The sequence below is a fragment of the Megalops cyprinoides genome, chromosome 17, assembly GCF_013368585.1.
Source record: "Megalops cyprinoides isolate fMegCyp1 chromosome 17, fMegCyp1.pri, whole genome shotgun sequence".
Classification (NCBI taxonomy): Eukaryota; Metazoa; Chordata; class Actinopteri; order Elopiformes; family Megalopidae; genus Megalops; species Megalops cyprinoides.
The window spans coordinates 516,045-531,003 of record NC_050599.1 but is presented as its reverse complement, the minus strand read 5'-3'; the positions used below and the strand labels follow the sequence as shown (position 1 = coordinate 531,003).

At 52.4% G+C, this 14,959-nt stretch overlaps 1 protein-coding gene across 1 annotated transcript in view; it reads right to left on the bottom strand.

The window, feature by feature from the left end:
* LOC118792305 (leucine-rich repeat and fibronectin type-III domain-containing protein 2-like) overlaps positions 1 to 14,959 on the bottom strand; it is an 82,355-nt gene that overhangs the window by 40,799 nt on the left and 26,597 nt on the right. The window contains exon 2 of the mRNA XM_036550130.1: positions 11,764 to 11,897. The gene's annotated coding sequence lies outside the window, so the exon portion shown is untranslated. The remainder of the gene's footprint in view (positions 1 to 11,763; positions 11,898 to 14,959) is intronic.

Below are 14,959 nucleotides of genomic sequence, written 5' to 3'. Positions count from 1 at the left end.
AGCCACAGCAACGCAGCAACATTAACGCTGCCCCTGCCTGCCTCCCCCCCCCATCACCTCCTCCGAAACGCAGCAACATTAACGCTGCCCCTGCCTGCCTCCCCCCCCCATCACCTCCTCCGAAACGCAGCAACATTAACGCTGCCCCTGCATGCCTCCCCCCCCCCCCCATCACCTCCTCCGAAACCACCCTACTGTTCTCAGCTTCTTCAGGATTGCTTTCCACATCTTTGTTCCTGGGAAGGGGATTCCCAAAGCGCAGAGATCAGCTTTCACACAGCAGGAACACAGAGAGGAACTCATTCTCATCATCATATTGGGCATAACTGAGTTACATAACAGATGGTAAGAAAATTTCACATTTATCATATTGTAATCTCTAGATGCACGGTTACATTCAGATGCATTCCTACATAATATCAGATATGACGTTAGCAAAGGTAGGAAGCATACCTGCTTCGATAGACGATAATAAGATTTAGAATAATTTTAATAATAATCACCTGTGAGATGTGAGATTCAGTTCCTTTGATAGAGACAGGTGATGCTCCATGCTGGAGCCAGCGTGGGTTAGAGAAATGACTTAGACTGAACCGGGTGACAGGATCCTCCACATCCTGCACTGTACAGGTGTACAGTGTGATACCTGCCGCAGGTGTACAGTCATAGCTGTGTGTGCCTGTGGGTGGTGTGGGTGGGATGGTGGATGACTGTCTGATCCAGATTACAGATGATGACACATTATCTGCAGGGTACCACCAAAATACTGAAACCCTGTGCACCTCACAACCACCAAAACACCAAAATACTGACACCCTGTGCACCTCACAACCACCAAAACACCAAAATACTGAAACACTGTGGTCCAAAACAACCAAAGGAACAAACCAACAGGGTTTAAAAACTCAGTATTCTAACACTCAATATTCTTAAATACCATAAAACAACATATTGAAAGCAGGTTGCCCAGGGACACTGCTGCTGGAGCCTAGGAGAGAGAGCAAGGCGGCCAAATACATCACAGCAGACAGCAATCCATACAAAGACGCCACAGTGGATGTGTCAGCTGGTGCCACTGAGCCACTTTTCCAGAGAACAGTTTGCGACAGCTCTCTGACACTGTGGTGCATGGCACATTATCGAGTCACTTAATGAAGCATTAAAAACAAATGCGTGCACTAAGCAAAGAACATTTCACTGATTTCAAGTCTCTCAAAAAATCAAATCCCAATCAAAACACGTCTCCCACTGTGAAATCAATAATCCAAAAATAAATAAACCCAAGAAAAGTGACAACAGATAAAAAATATAATCATGAATAAAAAAGATTGTAAGACTGTCAAACATACAACATTAATTTATAATACAACAGTTTTTTCCTCAACTTAAATGCTTCTCAGTAGGTTAATCCAAAAAATGTTTGACATTTACAGTTAAAAGCAATGCTTTATACAAAGAAATGAAGTTTGTCTCTGTTTGTTTTAATTAAACCCAGGGAAAGCATTTGTTGAGACATATCAAGCACATGATGGTGGGCATTCAAATCCCTCTTTCAGTCCAGAAAGCCAGAGAAGGAAATGGTGAAAATAGAAAAGAGGAAGGCAGTGCAAACCACGTTATGCTTCCAGACAGCGCAAGGGTACTTGTCTGAAACCCAAATTAGCTGCAGCCCTGCAGTTGCGGGTTTTTAAGGATTATTTCCTCTGGGGGACGCTGGACGGTCTGAGCCTCTCTTCCCCTGAGTTTCTGTTAATTCAAAAAAAGAGGCATCAAAATAAAAACAGGCCCCTTTGATCTATAAAACATGAGCAGTTCAATCAGCATGTGCCCATTCATTAGCCATACACAAATAAATAGGCATGTGAGAGAACTGCAGAAACTCGTTAAGGAAGAGTCTGACGAGGAGGGAGAGCGCAGTCCTGGGGTCTCCCTGCAGAGGACGCTGTTGACACTCAGCTGAGCTCGCCACGACCCAGTGCTGGTGACCTTTCAGACTAAAATACATAGAGAAATGAGCTTGCTATATTATCTGCAGGTTTTGGTCTGTGATACAGCTGAAGTATAAAAAATTGCAGCCCTTAATACCAGAAGGCTGTGGGTTCCAATCCCAGCCGTATCAGATCCACAGTAGAGGCAAGGCTGCGGCCTCCGACACGGCCTCCATTGCTGGACTGAAACAGCAAGAAGCCACAGTGAGGCAGCTGCCCGAGACTCTGGGTCCAGAGAGAGGATCCGTGACCCTTGGTGTGCCCAGCCATTTGCTGCAGTTACAGAGAGCAGCCACTGTCCCAGGCTGGTCTGCCTGCCTCTCCGATTTGTCCACATACAATGTGGGGTCAGACATGCTGCAGGAGATTCCACTTCCAATAGTAGCTGCAGTAGAAAGATGCCTCAAAAGAGGAAAAAAAAATCCTCTGATACAGTGTGAAGATTGGAAATACTGTATCCAAGTGCCTGAATTGATACAGCGGTGATGTTAATATGATTTTGTTCTTTTGAATTTCACTAATTTCCATTTTTGTGCACTGAACTGTTTACACAAAGGATGAAAATTAAAGAGATACACAAAATTTAAAAAGCATAGCTGATGCTCCAGCAGGCCGGATGCACTGTGGGCAAAGCGGCTTAGGGGATTAAGCCCTGACTAACCACACTGTGTCGCAGTCAAAAAGTAAATGAATAAACAATTCAAAATGAAGTTATGCAGCCGCTGAATGCCACTCGCTAATCTTCTCACCCAAGCGCGGCTCACGGAGAAGGTCAGAGGTCACTGCTGTGGGCAAATGCACTTACTGCTGCTACGATCCTTTTAAAACCGTGTTCAACGCTGGAGGGAAAGCACATTAGCAACACCAACTCACAGATATTTCAGCTCAGCACAGACATGTTTTCAGTCTCTGTCAGATACTACTGTTGAACGCATACTCTATTGCAAGCACAGCAGTCTCAGTGTGAAGCTGAACTTCTTCCACCTGTGTAAGACCATCTCTGTATCCGTGTAAGACCATCTCTGTATCCGTGTAAGACCATCTCTGTATCCGTGTAAGACCATCTCTGTATTACAGGTACAGTCAGACACTTCAGTTGCACATACTGCTCACCTGCACAGGTATGTTACCTGAGTAACCGTGGCAGAGCAGCAGCTCTTTAGCGGAAATACCGAACACCTGGAGGGTACATGCATAAGCTGTGATCTTAAAATCGGCCAATCCCAGTGCTGTTCAGAGCTTCACACAAAACAATGCACTGCATCTATAACCTACTTTTGCACAGAAAATAAATTAATAAAGAGTCATACACTGCTGTGTGACTCTAACGAGGCCAGATACGTCAGAGACAGAGATACATCTGCTATGGGCAAAATTTCGCTCTTCCAGGTATAAAATTCTCCAGTGCGCTACTCCAAAAAACAGCACAGGACCCTGCAACAGGCCAGGGGATTACATGTAATGTTCATCATATTGAAATTAATCCTTTTGCATATCAGATATATCATTTCAACATACGTATATTTAGAGCTTATATTTATCAGTTTTACCAAGTGCTAGGATGAATTTCACAGGAACATGAACTCATTTCACAGGAACTCTCTGGCTGCCACTCCTGCAACATCCGCTGAGCTTTTCTGCACTGTAGCTGATCCCAGTACAGTGACAAGATGGAAAAAGAGCAGAAGTGTACAGAGAATGAGGGCTGGAGGGGGAATATTAGACTAAAGTGAAGTCTTCAGGTATGCAGTCCTGCCTGGCTGACGGGCTCTGTGACAGCACTAAAGCCAGCAACATTCTGACCAGACAGACTGATCAATATTCCGATCGATATTCTGATCGATATTCTGATGTATGGATGAAAAGGCAAAGCTTCCCGATTCTGTAACACCTCCTGTCCCTGCAGCAGCAGATCTGAGTATGTCGCTGACAAACAGCACAAACCTGATGGATAATAAATGCATTTCAAAGCGTTCATTTAACAGCTAAGTGGACTTACAGCCACTTTCAGATATGTGAAAGTGGTCCTCTGTGTACAAAAGGTTGAGAAAATGTAATTTTATTCCCTGAATCCACTGGACTGGATGTTGTTGAGAATGAGAATCGTTCCTGCGTGACATGGAAACGGCGAGCCGCTCCGCGGCCCGGCGCTCCGCCGCCTGACGCTCCGCGGCCCGACGCTCCGCCGCCTGACGCTCCGCCGCCTGACGCTCCGCCGCCTGACGCTCCGCGGCCCGACGCTCCGCCGCCTGACGCTCCGCGGCCCGACGCTCCGCCGCCTGACGCTCCGCGGCCCGACGCTCCGCCGCCCGACGCTCCGCGGCCCGACGCTCCGCCTGTGTCTCTGAGATGGTGGCACCTTGTCAGCCCTTATCTCTGCTTAACGGCTTACTCCAGCAACAACAGCAGCAACCGCCACAACAGATGTCAGAGCTCCGTGCTTCATCTGCCTTTAATTAAACACATCAACAGGGCCATGTTTTCAGGGATTACTTCAGAAAAATATAAAAGTGTTTATCTATTCTCAAGAGACTGCAAACTCCTAAACTGCTGCCCCATGCTGCAGACACACACAGCGCTGCTCTGTCCTTCACCTCCCGTTTCCCCATGCTGCAGACACACACAGCGCTGCTCTGTCCTTCACCTCCCGTTTCCCCCTGCTGCAGACACACACAGCGCTGCTCTGTCCTTCACCTCCCGTTTCCCCATGCTGCAGACACACACAGCGCTGCTCTGTCCCTCACCTCCCGTTTCCCCCTGCTGCAGACACACACAGCGCTGCTCTGTCCTTCACCTCCCGTTTCCCCATGCTGCAGACACACACAGCGCTGCTCTGTCCCTCACCTCCCGTTTCCCCATGCTGCAGACACACACAGCGCTGCTCTGTCCTTCACCTCCCGTTTCCCCATGCTGCAGACACACACAGCGCTGCTCTGTCCCTCACCTCCCGTTTCCCCATGCTGCAGACACACACAGCGCTGCTCTGTCCCTCACCTCCCGTTTCCCCATGCTGCAGACACACACAGCGCTGCTCTGTCCCTCACCTCCCGTTTCCCCATGCTGCAGACACACACAGCGCTGCTCTGTCCTTCACCTCCCGTTTCCCCATGCTGCAGACACACACAGCGCTGCTCTGTCCCTCACCTCCCGTTTCCCCATGCTGCAGACACACACAGCGCTGCTCTGTCCCTCACCTCCCGTTTCCCCATGCTGCAGACACACACAGCGCTGCTCTGTCCTTCACCTCCCGTTTCCCCATGCTGCAGACACACACAGCGCTGCTCTGTCCCTCACCTCCCGTTTCCCCATGCTGCAGACACACACAGCGCTGCTCTGTCCCTCACCTCCCGTTTCCCCATGCTGCAGACACACACAGCGCTGCTCTGTCCCTCACCTCCCGTTTCCCCATGCTGCAGACACACACAGCGCTGCTCTGTCCTTCACCTCCCGTTTCCCCCTGCTGCAGACACACACAGCGCTGCTCTGTCCCTCACCTCCCGCTTCTCAGCTTCACATCCTGATGGAGTGATGAGAAGGAAGAGGCAGATCTTTGTACTGTCGCTCATGACCCAAAGCGGGATTTCTCTTTCACCAAGAGCTCCTGACCTTCTGCTCTAATAGGCTGGCCATCTGTTGCTGTACAAACACAGGAAATGATGTCACAGCAGACAGGCTCAGGCTGAGCCAGCCACGCTCCCACACGCTCCTGTGCCCAATGCTTCTCTTCCCAGCCAGCTTTCCGTTAAGTGCCAGCACTCTCCCGTCACTGAGAGCTGTGTGCATTAGAGCTGATTCAGAAACCCTACACTGCGTATTGTTTAATAAGGCTTTCTAGATATTTAAGCAGACATAAGCATCTTTTCTCCTGTTGTAAGGGATGGGGCAGAATGGTGATGTAGACCAGGTCTGATGCCATAACATATTTTGTTAGCGCTAACAAGCCATGGTCACAAAATTTTGTAATATTGTGGTACAACATAGTGAGAATACTATAGCTTCACACTTTTATTCATATTTATTTTTAGTGGATTTATTTTGGCCATAAATTTCCTAATTTTCAGTTGCAGCAGTTTCTGTAATGAGGTCACGTTCTTTATTTTGAAGAATAAATTAAGAGAATCACAACTATTTTATTTATCTCGGGATTGATTTCAATCAAAGAACCTATGAATTATTAAATCACAATAGCTGCCATCTGCTGATGGATGGTGATATTGTCATAGATACAATATTTCCATTCCACTTATAACGGAATAAATCAGCTTCTGGAAATGGTTATGACTATCATTTTCAATATAACCCTCTGGGTGTTGGAGACCTACATCTTTTTGAACAAAAGAGTGTTCTTTATGCTGTAGTATGCAGTATGCACTCTTGGCTGATGTTCTGCAATTTCTTGGTCCATAGGAAGGGATTAAACCACTGGGGGAGCACGTATCTTAAAAGTAATTAAGGGGACATTGAAATAATAATAATAATAATAATAATAATAATAATAATGATAATAATAATGATAATAATGATAATAATAATAATAATAACAATGAATATAACAACAGATGCCCTGTAAGGACATCTGTAAGGTAGCTACAGCAATAAGCGTTTCAGCATACACCTGAAGCCAAAGATAATGAAGTGAAATGCTTAAGCACAGATCACACAGACATGCTGGTCATTATCAGGGCTAATGCCTGTGGTCCATATGTACCGCCAGATGGCCGCATGTCACGGCCGGCTGACTTGTGGCTCTCAATATTAGACTGCCGCTAGCAGAGTAATGTGGCCGGTGACTGGATGATTGGCAAGTAAGCAGCCAATGACATGTGGAGCAGGCTGTGCATAATGAGGTACGGCAGTCCAATGGCTGTCTGTGGGAGGGACCAGTCAGCTTCTCATATCATATACAGTACAGTAAGGAACAGAGGTGATGGCTTTCTGCTCTCTGCTCTGGGGGACAGAGGGGTGGGGGCCGGGGTGCTGGGGTCACCACCTGGAAATCTTAGGTTTGATTCCTGGGTGTTTAGCTCAAAGGTATCCTGATTTATTTTATCCTTTACTGCTTTATCCTGAGCTTGAATAAAAACATCAGGTGTGGTGCAAAAAGATGAATGTGCATGGTCTGCAGACTGCCCTGGGTATGGATGCAAACTAAGAGTGTGGATTTATAAACACACCGAGAAATAGCATCCTGTGCCACAGCCAGTGCGTAGCACATGGAAAGGCGTTACAGAGAGTGCCCATGAACACACTCTGCCTTTCGACACAGCTCATGCTCCACCCTGCAGCGTCACTCACATCCTCTCACCACAGTGCAGCATTCTGCATTGCCTGCACGTTTCACCTATAAAAGCAATCAGCCCGACACCGCCTCCCCTGCTACTGATCCACACAAAGAGCATTCCCAGTCCGACCTTGTCTTCATCTGACCCTTCTGGCCTCTGCATTCGTAACGAGGATTTTTATGCCTCCAGACAGGTGTGCTAATTTTTAAAAGGCATGATAGCCCTCTCTCTTACAGCCGTACACTGTTAGTAAAAAATGGAAGCACTTTTTATTACAGAGACTATCCCAGTAGAGTTACTCACTGTGCTTCTTAACCACCTGCATGCAAAGTGCAGGGAAAACTGGAACAAAAATGAAGACTTGAACCTGAAAAAGCTGAAATTGTCAGAGCTAGATGCTGCTGTATTAGTGTTGACACTGACACATGAAACGCACCTCAGAACCAGAACCAGGCAGCTTGTATTCAGACGTCTCGCCTTAGAGTTCGGTTATCAGGTAATCTAGTGTGTTGCATACTACTGCCAATCATAATATTATTAATTATAAGTACGATAAGAAGGAGAAATATAGGTGCAAACAGTGATTTAGGGGATCAGATTGGCTGAACCTCTCAATTGCCTTTGGAGAGTCTTGAGTACTTGAGTACTAAAATATTATAGAATTTAGTCTTAGCGTAACCATAAAAACTGTCATTGTTAATAACTTAGAGTACAGCAGCTTGCCATAGCGATAAACATGTATCTGTATTGACATTACAGCACTGAATCATCATGCATTCAGTCCTACTGTGCTCGTGTATGTAAGTCACCATGGATAAAACCATCATCAGACAGAGAAAGGCAAAAAAGCCTGCAGTTATTCAGGGGTGATCACATGGGCGGGGAGCAGGGGAGCAGGGGAGCAGGGGAGCAGGGGGTGAGCAGGGGGTGAGCAGGGGAGCAGGGGAGCAGGGGGTGAGCAGGGGAGCAGGGGAGCAGGGGAGCAGGGGAACAGGGGAGCAGGGGAGCAGGGGAGCAGGGGAGCAGGGGAGCAGGGGAACAGGGGGTGAGCAGGGGAGCAGGGGAGCAGGGGAGCAGGGGAGCAGGGGAGCAGGGGAACAGGGGGTGAGCAGGGGGTGAGCAGGGGAGCAGGGGGTGAGCAGGGGAGCAGGGGGTGAGCAGGGGAGCAGGGGAGCAGGGGAGCAGGTGAGCAGGGGAGCAGGGGGTGAGCAGGGGAGCAGGGGGTGAGCAGGGGAGCAGGGGAGCAGGGGGTGAGCAGGGGAGCAGGGGAGCAGGGGAGCAGGGGGTGAGCAGGGGAGCAGGGGGTGAGCAGGGGAGCAGGGGAGCAGGGGAGCAGGTGAGCAGGGGAGCAGGGGAGCAGGTGAGCAGGGGAGCAGGTGAGCAGGGGGTGAGCAGGGGAGCAGGGGGTGAGCAGGGGAGCAGGGGAGCAGGGGGTGAGCAGGGGAGCAGGGGGTGAGCAGGGGAGCAGGGGGGGAGCAGGGGAGCAGGGGAGCAGGGGGTGAGCAGGTGAGCAGGGGAGCAGGGGAGCAGGGGAGCAGGGGAGCAGGGGAACAGGTGAGCAGGGGAGCAGGGGAGCAGGGGAGCAGGGGGTGAGCAGGGGAGCAGGGGAGCAGGGGAGCAGGGGAACAGGGGAGCAGGGGGTGAGCAGGGGAGCAGGGGAGCAGGTGAGCAGGGGAGCAGGGGAGCAGGGGAGCAGGGGGTGAGCAGGGGAGCAGGGGAGCAGGGGGTGAGCAGGGGAGCAGGGGAGCAGGGGGTGAGCAGGGGAGCAGGGGGTGAGCAGGGGAGCAGGGGGGGAGCAGGGGAGCAGGTGAGCAGGTGAGCAGGGGAGCAGGGGAACAGGTGAGCAGGGGAGCAGGGGAGCAGGGGAGCAGGGGAGCAGGGGGTGAGCAGGGGAGCAGGGGAGCAGGGGAGCAGGGGAACAGGTGAGCAGGGGAGCAGGGGAGCAGGGGAGCAGGGGAGCAGGGGAACAGGTGAGCAGGGGAGCAGGGGAGCAGGGGAACAGGGGGTGAGCAGGGGAGCAGGGGAGCAGGGGAGCAGGGGAGCAGGGGAGCAGGGGAGCAGGGGAGCAGGGGGTGAGCAGGGGAGCAGGGGAGCAGGGGGTGAGCAGGGGAGCAGGGGAGCAGGGGGTGAGCAGGGGAGCAGGGGAACAGGGGAGCAGGGGAGCAGGGGGTGAGCAGGGGAGCAGGGGAGCAGGGGAGCAGGGGAGCAGGGGAGCAGGGGGTGAGCAGGTGAGCAGGGGAGCAGGGGAGCAGGGGAACAGGTGAGCAGGGGAGCAGGGGAGCAGGTGAGCAGGGGAGCAGGGGAGCAGGGGAGCAGGGGAGCAGGGGAGCAGGGGGTGAGCAGGGGAGCAGGGGAGCAGGGGGTGAGCAGGGGAGCAGGGGAGCAGGTGAGCAGGGGAGCAGGGGGTGAGCAGGGGAACAGGGGAGCAGGGGAGCAGGGGAGCAGGTGAGCAGGGGAGCAGGGGAGCAGGGGAGCAGGGGAACAGGGGGTGAGCAGGGGAGCAGGGGAGCAGGGGAACAGGGGGTGAGCAGGGGAGCAGGGGGTGAGCAGGGGAGCAGGTGAGCAGGGGAGCAGGGGAGCAGGGGGTGAGCAGGGGAGCAGGGGAGCAGGGGGTGAGCAGGGGAGCAGGGGAACAGGGGAGCAGGGGAGCAGGGGGTGAGCAGGGGAGCAGGGGAGCAGGGGAGCAGGGGAGCAGGGGAGCAGGGGGTGAGCAGGTGAGCAGGGGAGCAGGGGAGCAGGGGAACAGGTGAGCAGGGGAGCAGGGGAGCAGGGGAGCAGGGGAGCAGGGGGTGAGCAGGGGAGCAGGGGAGCAGGGGGTGAGCAGGGGAGCAGGGGAGCAGGTGAGCAGGGGAGCAGGGGAGCAGGGGAGCAGGGGGTGAGCAGGGGAGCAGGGGAGCAGGGGGTGAGCAGGGGAGCAGGGGGTGAGCAGGGGAGCAGGGGGGGAGCAGGGGAGCAGGGGGGGAGCAGGGGAGCAGGGGAGCAGGTGAGCAGGTGAGCAGGTGAGCAGGGGAGCAGGGGAGCAGGTGAGCAGGGGAGCAGGGGAGCAGGGGAACAGGGGAGCAGGGGGTGAGCAGGGGAGCAGGGGGTGAGCAGGGGAGCAGGGGAGCAGGGGAGCAGGGGAGCAGGGGAGCAGGTGAGCAGGTGAGCAGGGGAGCAGGTGAGCAGGGGAGCAGGGGAGCAGGGGAGCAGGGGAGCAGGTGAGCAGGGGAGCAGGGGGTGAGCAGGGGAGCAGGGGAGCAGGGGGTGAGCAGGTGAGCAGGGGAGCAGGGGAGCAGGGGAACAGGTGAGCAGGGGAGCAGGGGAGCAGGGGAACAGGGGGTGAGCAGGGGAGCAGGGGAGCAGGGGAGCAGGGGAGCAGGGGAGCAGGGGAGCAGGGGAACAGGGGAACAGGGGAGCAGGGGAGCAGGGGAACAGGGGGTGAGCAGGGGAGCAGGGGGTGAGCAGGGGAGCAGGTGAGCAGGGGAGCAGGGGAGCAGGGGGTGAGCAGGGGAGCAGGGGGTGAGCAGGGGAGCAGGGGAGCAGGGGGTGAGCAGGGGAGCAGGGGAACAGGGGAGCAGGGGAGCAGGGGGTGAGCAGGGGAGCAGGGGAGCAGGGGAGCAGGGGAGCAGGGGGTGAGCAGGGGAGCAGGGGAACAGGGGGTGAGCAGGGGAGCAGGGGAGCAGGGGAGCAGGGGGTGAGCAGGGGAGCAGGGGGTGAGCAGGGGAGCAGGGGAGCAGGGGAGCAGGGGAACAGGGGGTGAGCAGGGGAGCAGGGGGTGAGCAGGGGAACAGGGGGTGAGCAGGGGAGCAGGGGAGCAGGGGAGCAGGTGAGCAGGGGAGCAGGGGGTGAGCAGGGGAGCAGGGGGTGAGCAGGGGAGCAGGTGAGCAGGGGAGCAGGGGGTGAGCAGGGGAGCAGGGGAACAGGGGGTGAGCAGGGGAGCAGGGGGTGAGCAGGGGAGCAGGGGAGCAGGGGGTGAGCAGGGGAGCAGGGGAGCAGGGGAGCAGGGGAGCAGCAGACGGGCTGATCGGCGGGATTATCTCACTCTCCCTCGCTGCTCCACGCCTGTCACACCGCTGAGTGACAGCGGAAATGCAGAGCACATGCAGAGGCTAAATCACCTCCATAATCCAATAAATACCTTTTATTCCATAAATATCTTTACCACATCCTGCTGCTGATGGGGGATCAGCCTTTCCAAAGACTGTTTTTATAGTGACACATAAATATGTGCAAAAGACTGTGTATTTGCCTATGTTTGCTATGCGCATGTGTGAAATGGGTTGGTTTGGGTGTCGTAAGGACCAGATTTAAGTACATCAAACCAATACAAAAAAATAAAGCGAACCTGAGGACAGTTCAATATCAAAACAATTACAGTGGAACAGTTCAGCAGTGAACATGCAGAGTAAGCCAGAGCATTCTGGAGGAGCTACAACAGCATGCAGACCCCCCCAGGATATCATACAACACACAGCAACCATGAAGCACCCAGCAGCTTCCGCTGGTGCACTGACCTCCTCGCGTTCCAGCTGGCTGCAGCTAATCACAGTAATCTCCTGTTGGCTTCTTCCTGATGGGCGGTCCCAGGGCTCATCTCTTCCTGTCATGTGATACTACAGTATTATACCTCATTGGATCACTTTTTCACCTGCAAGAGAAAAAAAATGCTTGAATTGTTCATCTTAGTATAGCATTCCCTACTGAGGCAAATCTGCACAGAGAGTCCAGCTGGTTCAGCAGATTTGCCTATTTCTTTTTGTTCTTTGTTTGATTTTGTTACTCTCAATTTTATTTATTTTTTGGGGCTTAGGGACTGATAGTGGAGCTTCATGTATGAGTCTAATATCCTCAGTAGTGTTGACGTGAACTGCTGACCTTCAGAGGTCCTCTCCAGTACAGCTCATTACTGAGACACTCCACTCCCCAGACAGCCAGGGGAAGCCCAGCGGTGTCCCATGGCTACAGCGGGATCGCATTACACTGACTGATCCCAGGTCAGCGTACTCTCCTTCCTTTACACAAAGGATTCCGTTACACAACCAGCACCCGCCGCCCACGTGCATTCAGATAGCACCATTATTACCCGACGCCTTGGAGATCCTCACACCCGACGCTGTTCTTTTATCTCAGTATCTCAGCAACACCTATACAGGTTTCTGCACTGAAACAACCACGACTATCCCTTCAGCCCGCCAACACACACGCACACACACACGCGCACACACACACACACGCATACACACACACACACACACACACACACACACACACTCATATACACGCATACACACACACACACACGCATACACACACACACACACACACACACGCATACACACACACACACACACACACACACACACACACACACACACACGCATACACACACACACACACACACACACACACGCATACACACACACACACACACACACACACACACACACGCATACACACATACACACACACATACACACACACACACACACACACACACACACACACACGCATACACACACACACACACACACACACACACACTCATATACACGCATACACACACACACACACGCATACACACACACACACACACACGCATACACACACACACACACACACACACACACACACACACACACACACACACTCATATACACGCATACACACACACACACACGCATACACACACACACACACACACACACACACACACACACACTCATATACACGCATACACACACACACACACGCATACACACACACACACACACACACACACGCACACACACACACGCACACTCATATACACGCATACACACACACACACACGCATACACACACACACACACACACACACGCACACACACACATACACACACACACACACACGCACGCACGCACGCACGCACACACACGCATACACACGCATACACACACACACACTCATACACACGCATACACACACATACACACACGCACACACACACACACACACACACACAAACACATATATACAAATACACACACGCATACACACACACAAACACACACATATATACAAATACACACACGCATACACACACACAAACACACACACACATATATACAAATACACACACGCACACACACACACAAACACACACACACAAACACACAAACACATAAATACAAATACACACAGAGGAAGGAGCTGGGGGACCCTCTGCCATTTCTATTTATTTTTGGCTGTGTCACATGACCAGAAGTAATTTAGACAAAACTGTGAAACTTAATGTGTGGGATGTGACAGTAAGGCAGGAGAGGGGTATACATCACAACTGGTGCAGTATGAGTGTGGTCTGGGAGTGGTCTGGGTGTGGTCTTGGAGTGGTCTGGGAGTGGTCTGGGTGTGGTCTGGGTGTGGTCTGGGTGTAGCACCCAGCGGCAGGGCCAGAGGAGGCTGAGATGGGCAGGTGGGTGTCACGCCCAGGTACAGGAGTGGCCCAAAATTAAGAGAAATTACAGAAAATTACACACTGTAGCTCTTACCACCATCACACAATAAGACCTTATTTTCAAACGAACGGTGTAGTCCTCGAAACTCCCAAAATCTTATTTAGTTTTTATACAACATCTCATTTACATCTGAAATACTGCTTGCTGCAAAGGTGTTTTGATGGCCTTGCAGAAATGTCCGTGTCAAATACACTTATACACAACTCATCCCTCATCCACAGACTCTTTCTTTCCAGACAAGATGCCTGAGTCTCCCTGTGAAGCGCTGGAACACAGCCATCCCCCCAGCACAGTTTCACACAGGAGCACAGGTTTCACACAGGAGCACAGGCTCAGCACAGGAGCACAGGTGTCACTGCAAGAGCACAGTCTCAGCACAGGAGCACAGGTTTCACACAGGAGCACAGGCTCAGTGCAGGAGCACAGGCTCAGTGCAGGAGCACAGGCTCAGCGCAGGAGCACAGGCTGAGTGGTGCTGGGCTGAGGGCAGGGCAGCACAGGCCCGTTATTCAGCTGCGTCACACCAGCTCCCTCCCCCCTCAGCACTGAGGAAGCCTGGCAGGAAAATGGCATCATAATGGGATCTGAGGAGCGTCTCTCTGCAGAGACTCTGCTGCCTCTGACTGCAGCAAACTGTCACTGTTAACGGGCAGACGTCACTGAACCCTGCACAGAAAAACCAGAGAGGAAAAACACAACTGCATTAAAATTATGCTTTTAAACCAAGATCAGTGCCAGTGGGTAGACTTTGGGTTGATGTGAGGGTGTCAGAGTGATCTCACAGCCCTGGAAGTGAGGAAGCTGCCACCTCTCTGCCTGACAGTTATGCTCATATCACATGTTTCACTGGAAACACAGCCATACCACCTGCAGTACAGCCAGTGCTGAATGAGTACACAGCCTCTGTGCTCTGGGGGGACAAGGGACTGCAGACCGAGAACATTTACGCCCTCTTAATACAGACTAACTGTAGATTGTGCAGGTCAAAGAAAATAAAGGTTGCTAAATTTTTTAAAAGATAATGTAGATCTTTGGACGAGTGCAAATAGTACTATTTTTCCCAGGCTGAGGAACACAGATCTGCTCTCTTCAAACATGCGGCGCTAACAGACTCAAATATAAAAACTTTACAGGCTTTAATCAGGGTGCCCCCATCCCCGCTACGATCCACACACCCTTGAAACTGGGGTATGAAACCCCATAATCCAGACACTC